The 12,225-nt window shown below is 34.4% G+C and overlaps 1 long non-coding RNA gene across 1 annotated transcript; it reads right to left on the bottom strand.

The window, feature by feature from the left end:
* Positions 1-595: 595 nt before the first annotated feature.
* LOC137642287 (uncharacterized) lies at positions 596-11,984 on the bottom strand. The gene is made up of 3 exons (XR_011044728.1): positions 11,871-11,984; positions 5,504-5,641; positions 596-1,573 (listed from the first exon to the last, which is right to left on the bottom strand). It is a non-coding gene; the product is annotated as an uncharacterized lncRNA (long non-coding RNA).
* Between the last annotated feature and the right edge of the window lie 241 nt (positions 11,985-12,225).

The raw sequence follows: 12,225 nt of genomic DNA, 5'->3' as shown, positions 1-12,225 counted from the left end.
AAACACTCAAATAGAAATTCAACAGTATGTAAAACCATAAGTCATAATAGTTGAAAATAAAGTGCTATTAGAATCCACTTCTGGAGTTAACTTGTAGATGCAACATTTGTAAAGGTTCTGAAACTTTCCAAAAATTATACTTAAATCCAAAATATATACTTAGTTGACACCCTATTCCTCGAATGATTATGTAACCTGAGCAAGTTGAAAACTTCACTTATTATAGATGAATGGCCCTATGTACTGTATATAAATAATGATAGCAGGATTAGGATACAAAAAAAAAAAAAAAAATTAGCTGAGTAACAAATACACAAGCAAAATTGCCCGTTTTCAGAATTTCATATAATCAAACTCAAATTTGAGAACTGTTTTCTTATTTTTCACCCTTAAAACTAATTAAAATAAGAAAATCCAAAAGATACTTATGTTAAAGATACGTCCAAATAGTGTAGCTTTATAAAGTATAAGTTTCCGATTCTCTGTTCAAGAGCATCTTAATAGAAATTTACTGTTGTCTTTCAAGTATCACCTGGAAATGGAAATACCCTAAGTTCCAAGTATTTCAGATTTGATTAAAAATACTGCACATTAATAGATTTTATCAGATTTAAATCAGATTATAAATTATATATCACATTAATATAAAATTACAATAATTACTATATTCAATGAGCTATAAATGAAACATTCACTTCAACTAGCTCATCAAAAATTTAACACTTTTCAGTGTCTTATGCTAAAGTATCCTTCAAAATTTTATTGGTTAATCTTAATCAAAATTATTACTAGCACTCATATTGGATGGGAATGGTCCAAGTTTGATAAACCAGGCTAAGGTTTTTTCAGGCCATTCAGGACCTAAGATCATCTAGGGATAGACCCTGTAGGTAATTAATGGTACAAGTTTGAATTTCAAAGCAAAATTTTAGAAAAAAGCAAGCCATGACACTGGTAAAGTAGGAAGTTTTTAAGCAACTGCAGCTAGGTGTCTAAATGCGGCAATGTCCTTAAATGGTGACAATTGCAAAATTGGTACTCGGTACTAACCCCAATTATAAAGAAATTTTTATTCAATAGAAGCTACTTTGTATACAGTTGTAGCTACTTTACAAAGAAGTTGGCACATGCAGCTATAGAGTATCAATAGCTATAGCCCAATGGGCTGTTCCCACCAATCACACAAACTACAGCATTAAATGAAAATATCTTTTGAAGTGAATGATCTGCAGGGCCTACTTTAAATTAGTTACATCAATATCAAGTGATCAAAAAGGTTTAACTACTTCAACGCAACATACGCAAGGACACATTAAAATTGTTAGGCAAATAATTTTTCCCTACTAGACCAAACTTAATTACGGACCAAACATACCTGGACAAAACCTAGAAATTATGATCCCCTAACGCAGGAAAGGTAATAGTACAGTACATGATAAACTTTTATGGCAGCCTTTTCGTCACGGATTTTCTATACTAGTTCCCTGTAAGAGGTTTCCAGAGGCGATGTCCATTTTTTCCATAATACGCTTTTAAAACTCCATGACTAACAGGTTTCAGAGTTGAATAGAATCTGAAAGAGGAGCAAGTTAATATTGTGTTGCAGATTTTATGTATATACAAGTTTCAATAATATACAATCCACTGAATCAAAAATATATTCCTAATTAATTACAAAACTACTGTAGTCCTCAACCTTTACAGCTGTTTAAACCAGACAGCTTTTTAAACCTTTTACAGGCAGGTGGTTAAATGATTGAATAACTTTTATGAGGTAGTACACTTACTAAATTATAGTGTGACCAGTGAATAGTTTGCAATATCCGAAACCGCACATATTAGAAACGGGTTAAACAAAGTTATTTTATGAAACATTCCAAGCAAATAAAACCCAATACAGGAATTTCCTAGTGACATCAGCTGATCTAACACTATCAATTTTAATGTACCTTATAAGTAATTCACCGGATAAATAAATAACATGCAAATATCTAAACTCAATCACTTGCTAATTAAACCTAGTTTAACACCAACCTAGAAAAGAAAGTAGGGCCAATTGAAAAGATATATCATTGTCTGAAGAAGAGAAGTCAATGCTAAAAGCTGTTGCAGATAAATCAAACTTAAACTACACTGTTTGCACAATTAAAAGTAACTTCAGGAATTACACTTAAAACTGATCACACCAGATCTGAAGTCTGAACTTAAACCTTAGCCGGTTGGAAGTAACCCAAGACTAATCTTCCCATATCTAATTAAAACTTAGCAGACCACTATTGCCATTCCCAAGTCGAAGATTATATACTCCATCTTTATCATACCACAGGCCACAGCTTAACATGCTCCATCTTACCATGACCATGTCAAACCTAACATACTCCATGGTTACATGCTGAAAGCTAAAGCCAAAACATATAGCATGCTCAAACTAGTTACCAGATTAAGAAAAAACTTTCTAATTCTCGATATTAAATCAAAGTATACCCCTTGGACTCTTACCAGAACAAAGTATGCCTCAAACTCCGGTTATCAGATCTTGTTTTTCAAAGAACCTAGACAGTTTTCAACCTAGAAGTCTACCACGGGTTCATGCAACCATCCTAAAATCATTTTAGGACAATTTACCCTAAGTCCGTTTATAATTGATATTAAGGGTAGGCTCCACAGTGAAGGGGTGCTAATCGTAAAAATATTTGCCAAAAATACACTAATAAAGACAGGCTAATTAAATTTTCAGGCGTTATTAGCACTATGATAACGCATATCTGAGTTTTATCATCCTACAGGGAAAATAAATGATTTTATGAAAAAAAATGTGAAATTCAGGGCCCATTGTATCAAAAGGTTAATTGGCGATTGGTGAGAAACTACTGTCTTTAATAGAAATCCGGTCTGTAGGCATGTTGGTATATTCACCAGGAACATGCAAACAGTTTTATCAAAATTGAACAGTAAATAAGCACATAGCAAGAAAAAACCTAGCAATAACTTTTGTGAAATCCCTGCTGATGATCGAGCGAAAGTTACAAATAAATAATCCCCAAAAATTCAAATCTCTATTTAGGGACAAAACCTTCTGAGAGTTTGTAGTTCTAATATCATTTGATAGCCTGAAACATCTAAAAATTATATTCAAGGCATAAAAGCAGGACAATCAAAGAAAAACACATTTCCCCAAAAAAACTAAACCTGAGAAAAAGCGATTTTTTTTTCTGAGGACATAAGAAAAGGGAACAAAGACTTCATAGACAACCCTAATGTAGTTTCTTTGCTAAAACTAATAGAAAACGACATCGACCAATTTTTGAGAGGTAGACTATAAAAATACATAGAAATTATATTGGATTTGATTTTTATTTTATTCATTTATTTTTTTTTACTATTATTTTCCTACTACAATTATTATTTACAGAAATAATATAATTATTACTACTAAATTTACAATGGCATCTATTATAAATCACTACTACACGGGCACTTCGCCCAACATACTATGCTTACTGCAATTATTATTTACAGATATTGGTAAAACAAGCGTATCAGACTATTATTATAAAAAAAAAATTACTATATAATGAAACATACTATGCTTACTGCAATTATTCTTTACAAAGATATTATTGCTAAAATGAGCGTATCAGACAATCATTTTTATAAAATTATTACTATATTATGAAACTTACTATGCTTACAGCAATTATTATTTACAAAGATGATATTGCTAAAATGAGCGTATCTGACAAATATTTTTATAAAAAGTTATTACTATATTATGAAACTTACTATGCTTACTGAAATTATTATTTACAAAGACATTGCTAAAATGAGCGTATTAGACAATTATTTTTATAAAAAATAATTATTACTATATTATAAAACTTACTATGGTTACTGAAATAATTATTTACAAAGTCATTGCTACAATGAGTGTATCAGAACTCTTATAAAAAAATATTACTATATAATGAAAGTTTCTAAAACCCCCCCAGCTTCATACGTCTTGCCATCCTTCCTTTTTCTATTAACTTCTTCTGCAAATAACTTTTTTTCTTGAGTTTTTCTTCCCTTTTCCCTAATAATGATTACCATTTTTTTTCCTCTTTCTATCGACTTTTTCTGCTGTGACACTACTAATTTTCCCCCAGGGGTGTGAAAGCCGTGTTCGATACCATGCCCTCGTTGAACTGTATGACTTTTGCAGTAAGGTATCTGAATCTGTTGCTCTGATAAAAGATGTTTTTTTTTATGCCTTCGACCAGAACTTTGTTCAGACATTCATTTGCATTCTGTGTTTTTCCTGTATATCTTTCGAGCAACTCAGGTGATGCCCTCTTTTCATATCTTCTTACGAGGCCCTTTTTTATATTTTCTCGAATGGGATGCTTCACATGATCCTTATGTCTAATTTTGGACAAGTCTTGCCCATCCCGAAGACAAGACTTTCAACAGATGAAAATGCAGATTAAAAATTAAAGTTAGAATTTAATGTCATTATATAAGCAGAAAAACTAACAGTTAATTCAAATTAAGAATAATGTTCAATCTCAGAACAGGGTTAAAACTTTAACCCCAATATCTGAACGTTAAAACTTAAACCCCAATATCTAAAGGTTAAAACTTAAAAACACCAATATCTAAAGGTTAAAACCACAGAATTTAAGAAAAAGGTTAAAACTTTAACCGTAAAATGTGAAAAAAAAATTGAAACTGCAAAATGTAAAAAGCTAAAAATCCAAAATTCTACAAAAACTTTAAAACTCAGTACTCCAAAATCGCTGAAAGAGGCTAAAACTTTAACCCACGAAATCTTAAAAAATTGTTAAAACTAAAAAAAAAAAAGGTAGGTTAAATCTTTGCCTAAAACAATCTAATGTATGTTAAAAATTTGCCTAAAACAAGCTCAGATTAAGGTAAAAATTTTAGCCTAGAACAAAATCAAAGTTAAAGATGCATTAAGCCTTCAAATAAATTTCACTCAATTGCAAAGAAAATATTACATTTGCCGATGAAAATTCAAACACTTTGTGATTACATTAAGCAGCCAAACTAAGAAATATACTGGTAAAGCCCCAAAATTACACTATCACTAAAATAAACCTATGAAAATAGTATTGAGCTGGAAAAATATTTCATTGCATACTAATATTAAAATAGCTTTGGTTTTATGTTAAAATTAATGGCTAGTTTGGTTTAACCTCGACCACAGTCAATTTAATATTTTTAATATTAGTTAAATATTTTCACCAATGTGAAATCTGTATAGTAAATGTGGCAAATTAAAATATATTACAGTGCTATCGACAATTGACCATTCTATTCAAGTATCCATACCTCTACTAAAATGCAGGTTTAAAGGTGCAGGTTTAAAAGTGCAAGTTTGAAGAGTTCAAATTCCCACTTACATTCTCATACTAAACTGCTATTAACTACTAGCTATCAATTAGTGAGTAGTTCTAGTGAATTTACTTTTCTCCAGCCTATACCTAAATATGAATCTCCTTACCATGTATTCCATACTGCACAGGTGCTTTCAGATTCACCATCTACAGTAGAATAGGATCTATCCAAGATGTCCAATGGTTGGGTCTGTTTGCTACACAAGGTCCTTCCTCTATTTAGTAAAATGGCACTTCCTTCACGCCTGCAAAAGTGAATATTTAGAGTTACAGGAATAAAAATTCAGAATTTAATAAAGATTAAAAGTTTACCTTTTGTTTTATCTTTTATTACTAAGTTACTTGAGCGACTTAGGTGCTATTCGGTCACCAATTAGAATTAACCAAAGCTAAACTAAATATTCCTTGGAACTAGGGAACAGTAGGTAAAAAATCTCTTCCAACTTCGTTGGCTGAGGTACTAAGTGCTGAAGACTAAAGATGGTCCCAAAGACCATTTCGACAAACAATTAAGAGGACTCTTGCCACAGGGTCTAGGAGTGATAGGGTAAAAAATGCGAGCACTTAAATCTAAAAAAAAACTGACAATAACTGTTTCAGACTACCGGTTTCATGTCTTAACCCCAGTTTATATGTAAAAAAGATGCGGATCAAATTAGGTCCAAGTATAAAATATGATTTTCCTGCTGGCCCAATAAACTTAACATATCTAACTATAATCCGAAAGTGAAAACTGAAATCTACATACGGCATCTCCAAACTTTAAATATTAACTAAAGTTTAAAATAGTGAATATTTTAGAAATTAGGACAGAAAACGGCATATTCTAGAAAATAAGCTAATCAAAAGTTTCGAATAATATACTGTCCGAAAACCCACCCACATAAGACTTTCATAAGTTTTAAAGTTAAGGTTAGTCTGACCCAGGAAATATAATTCTATGTTTTGATACCAAAAACTTTTTTATTAAGTAAAAGACTATTTAGCATTCCTTCGCAATATATTTACTAAAGACTTCTGGCCATACCTTGAATAATATATTTACGAAAACCCTCTGGCCATACCTTGCGGAATATATTAACTAGAGACAACATCATATTTGATCAAAATAATGACTAAAGACCACTGAACATGCCTTGCCCATTAGATTTACTAGCAAGGTATAACTTGCGCAATATATTTACTCTAGACAACTGGGCATTACTTAAGCAACATACTAAAGACCACTGGGCCTACCTTGCACAATATATTTACTAGTAAGACCACTGGGTCTACCTTGCACAATATATTTACTAGCAAGACCACTGGGAATACCTTGCACAATATATTTACTAGCAAGACCACTGGGTCTACCTAGCTCAATATATTTACTAGCAAGACCACTGGGAATACCAAGCACTATATTTACTAACAATACCCCTGGGCATACCTTGCACAATATATTTACTATTGATACCACTGTCTACCTTGCACAATATATTTACTATTGATACCACTGTCTACCTTGCACAATATATTAACTAGCAAGAACACTGGGTCTACCTTGCACAATATATTAAATAGCAAGAACACTGGGTCTACCTTGCACAATATATTTAATAGCAAGAACACTGGGTCTACCTTGCACAATATATTTAATAGCAAGAACACTGGGTCTACCTTGCACAATATATTTAATAGCAAGAACACTGGGTCTATCTTGCACAGTATATTTAATAGCAAGAACACTGGGTATCTTGCACAGTATATTTAATAGCAAGAACACTGGGTATCTTGCACAGTATATTTAATAGCAAGAACACTGGGTATCTTGCACAGTATATTTAATAGCAAGAACACTGGGTATCTTGCACAGTATATTTAATAGCAAGAACACTGGGTCTACCTTGCACAATATATTTAATAGCAAGAACACTGGGTCTACCTTGCACAATATATTTAATAGCAAGAACACTGGGTCTACCTTGCAAAATAGATTTACTATCAAGAACACTGGGTCTACCTTGCACAATAGATTTACTATCAAGAACACTGGGTCTACCTTGCACAATAGATTTACTATCAAGAACACTGGGTCTACCTTGCACAATAGATTTACTAGCAAGAACACTGGGTCTACCTTGCACAATAGATTTACTAGCAAGAACACTGGGTCTACCTTGCACAATAGATTTACTAGCAAGAACACTGGGTCTACCTTGCACAATAGATTTACTAGCAAGAACACTGGGTCTATCTTGCACAGTATATTTAATAGCAAGAACACTGGGTCTACCTTGCACAATAGATTTACTAGCAAGAACACTGGGTCTACCTTGCACAATAGATTTACTAGCAAGAACACTGGGTCTATCTTGCACAATAGATTTACTAGCAAGAACACTGGGTCTATCTTGCACAATATATTTACTAGCAAGAACACTGGGTCTACCTTGCACAATATATTTACTAGCAAGAACACTGGGTCTACCTTGCACAATATATTTACTAGCAAGAACACTGGGTCTACCTTGCACAATAGATTTACTAGCAAGAACACTGGGTCTACCTTGCACAATAGATTTACTAGCAAGAACACTGGGTCTACCTTGCACAATAGATTTACTAGCAAGAACACTGGGTCTACCTTGCACAATAGATTTACTAGCAAGAACACTGGGTCTACCTCGCACAATAGATTTACTAGCAAGAACACTGGGTCTACCTTGCACAATAGATTTACTAGCAAGAACACTGGGTCTACCTTGCACAATAGATTTACTAGCAAGAACACTGGGTCTACCTTGCACAATAGATTTACTAGCAAGAACACTGTCTACCTTGCACAATAGATTTACTAGCAAGAACACTGTCTACCTTGCACAATAGATTTACTATCAAGAACACTGGGTCTACCATGCACAACAGATTTACTAGCAAGAACACTGGGTCTACCTTGCTCAATATATTTACTAGCAAGACCACTGGGCATGTCATGCACAATATATTTACTAGCAAGGCCACTTTAGCAAGACCACTGGGCATACCTTGCACAATATATTTACTAGCAAGACCACTGGGCATACCTTGCACAGTACATTTACGAGCAAGACCACTGGGCATACCTTGCACAGTATATTTACTAGCAAGACCACTGGGCATACCTTGCAGAGTATATTTACTAGCAAGACCACTGGGCATACCTTGCACAGTATATTTACTAGCAAGACCACTGGGCATACCTTGCACAGTATATTTACTAGCAAGACCACTGGGCATACCTTGCACAGTATATTTACTAGCAAGACCACTGGGCATACCTTGCACAGTATATTTACTAGCAAGACCACTGGGCATACCTTGCACAGTATATTTACTAGCAAGACCACTGGGCATACCTTGCACAGTATATTTACTAGCAAGACCACTGGGCATACCTTGCGCAATATATTTACTAGCAAGACCACTGGGCATACCTTGCACAATATATTCACTAGCAAGACCACTGGGCATACCTTGCACAATATATTCACTAGCAAGACCACTGGGCATCCCTTACCCAATATATTTACTAGCAAGACCACTGGGCATACCTTGAACAATATTCACTAGCAAGACCACTGGGCATACCTTGAACAATATATTTACTAGCAAGACCACTGGGCATACCTTGGACAATATTACTGGCAAGAATACTGGGCATACCTTGGACAATATTACTGGCAAGAATACTGGGCATACCTTGGACAATATTACTGGCAAGAACACTGGGCATGCCTCGCACAATATATTTACTGGCAAGACCACTTGGCATGCCTTTCACAATATTTACTGGCAAGACCACTAGGCATACCTTGCACAATATATTTACTAGCAAGACACTGGGCATACATTGCACAATATATTTACTAGCAAGAGCATTGGGTATACATTGCACAATATATTTACTAGCAAGACCACTGGCCATATATGGCATAACATTTACTAGCAAGACCACTGGGCATGCCTTGCACAATATACTTACTAGCAAGACCACTGGGCATGCCGTGCACAATATACTTAGTAGCAAGACCACTGGGCAGGCCTTGCACAATATACTTAGTAGCAAGACCACTGGGCATGCCTTGCACAATATACTTAGTAGCAAGACCACTGGGCATGCCTTGCACAATATACTTAGTAGCAAGACCACTGGGCATGCCTTGCACAATATACTTAGTAGCAAGACCACTGGGCATTCCTTGCACAATATACTTAGTAGCATGACCACTGGGCATGCCTTGCACAATATACTTACTAGCAAGACCACTGGGCATGCCTTGCACAATATACTTACTAGCAAGACCACTGGGCATGCCTTGTACAATATACTTACTAGCAAGACCACTGGGCATGCCTTGCACAATGTACTTACTAGCAAGACCACTGGGCATGCCTTGCACAATACTTAGTAGCAAGACCACTGGGCATGCCTTGCACAATACTTAGTAGCAAGACCACTGGGCATGCCTTGCACAATACTTAGTAGCAAGACCACTGGGCATGCCTTGCACAATATACTTAGTAGCAAGACCACTGGGCATGCCTTGCCCAATATATTTACTAGAGACCACTGGACGTTCCTTGCGCAACATTTACAAGACACTAATGGACATCACCTGTGCTATAGATTTACTAGAGACCACTGGAGATTTCTTAGGCAATGATTTACGTCAGACCACTGGGAATATCTTTTGCAATTTATTTACTAGAGACTACTAGACATTCGTTGAACAATAGATCATCCCCAGTTTTGATTTCACATTACCTTGAACCATGAACAGATCCAAAACTAAGTTTGCAGATAAAAAAAAAAAAAAAAAAAAAAAAAAAAAAAAAAAAAAAAAAAAAAAATTTCTTTTTAATATTGAGGAGATTACATACCATCATAGATAAACATTACTTCAACCTTGGTTGTCCTTATAGAATATCGAAGACTATATGGGGCATTTAAACAGGGCTGATTAATTTTCTGTACTACAATTCTCGAATATACCAATCTTAATTGCCAGAATACCAATGTTTCAATGTCAGCTTAAGGTACTATTAATTTTTCCATAAAAATTATAAGATAAACATTCCAATAACTACCACTGCCACTAAGGTTCAGAATAATTTTAACTATACAATATGGTTCGGAAGAGTTTACAGTTAAAAAAAATTAAGTCTGCCAAGATAAATACAGCCATCCTATAGGTTCTGATTGACATTGAATCTGCCAAACTTTATACGCTGAACAGTATATACCAAGTCTAATAATTCTACACTTCAATATACCCAACCGAAATTGTTCCAATATGTTGATAATTACCATCCAGAAAATTCTAAGAATTCTTTATGCACAAAGGATTTTTAGTTTTCATTGTACAATGATGTCATGTGGCATTGCCACAACACCAAACAACCCAGATTACCACCAGCTTGAATGAACAGATTTAGTTTTCTCTTAAGAAAATATATCGGAACCTATATTTTATCACATCCGACATTAAAACCAAAAATATCAGTTTTGTAGTTCTTTTTAGGTCTAACCTTAATTCAAACCCTCGATACCTGCCATTTTTATTGAATTTAATCGCATCTATTTTCAGTTATGAAAGGAAATTAAAAAAAAAAGTCTACAAGTAATGAGAACTAAACATACCACAATTTATTACTAAAATGCAATCTAAATAGTTGCCTAACAAGTTTCCACAATCTCACCAGCATATTAAGACTACTTGGAGAAAAAAAAAAGAAAAAGAAAGAAAAAAAACTAGGTAACAATGACAAACCAAGAGACCTATTCATAATGTAAAATAAACAGCGCACTCTTCCTAGGTGTTCACGAATGCGATATCCACATTGGGGACATTACATGTATTCTGAAGAGCAATCTCTATAGCATCTCAACAGCTGTACTTTCCACCTCGGCAAGTTGACTATAAAGGGATGTTTTTCAGATCCTACACTGCAAGGGACTGACTCCTTTATACGGTGTAGGTAGGTAAAAACTTTCGAATCTACCCGAGCAGTACTAATGCACCAGGATATAAATTTCATAACAGAAGTGAACTGATTTAATTAAACATAATTAAGTTATTTTAATTTAATACTAAGTTTTGCGCCATGCTTATATATAATACTGAGGAAGAATTTCACTAACGATAACCATATGGAGCGTTAAGAGCGGAATTCACTCCTATAAAAGCTATTCCACGAAAATCATCAACCTCTATGAACGAGTCACTAAAAACCACGAGGGATTACAATACACTAAAATACTAACAGTTTTCACACACTAAAGCCGATGAACTTCGCACTAGAGAAATAATATTAGTCCTATTCAAAGTGTTTACCATACACTGCACAATGTAACCAATCTCAAACACCAAACAATACGTCATAGCTGTTCACTTAATCACTTAGGAATAAACTTAAAACACACCAAACCCACAAAACAAACTTTTAACTTACCTTAATAACAACCTCCTACGTCGAAAAATATTAATTAAAAGACATGGAATAACATTTGGTTGGGCAAAGTAACTTGTAACAAGGAGCTAAAATACCCGGTATGCTACTTGGCTGGATGAAGTAAAGAGAAGCAGGGAACTTGTATCTGGAAGTCATACTTATCGGGACTGAAGACCACTGCTAGCGCCATCTACTATCATGAGTTCATTGTCGTTACTGTTTTCCACGGTCCTTGCTGTTTTCGAGGGAGCATGGTTTCAGTCTCGAGAATTTGAATGGTAAACTGAATTAAACTAAATTCTTTCTATAATGATTACGGTCTTGACAATTCTTTGATACTTTTAGATATTTTTTT

Source organism: Palaemon carinicauda, chromosome 6, assembly GCF_036898095.1.
Source record: "Palaemon carinicauda isolate YSFRI2023 chromosome 6, ASM3689809v2, whole genome shotgun sequence".
Classification (NCBI taxonomy): domain Eukaryota; kingdom Metazoa; phylum Arthropoda; class Malacostraca; order Decapoda; family Palaemonidae; genus Palaemon; species Palaemon carinicauda.
This window is presented reverse-complemented; position numbering and strand designations above follow the sequence as displayed.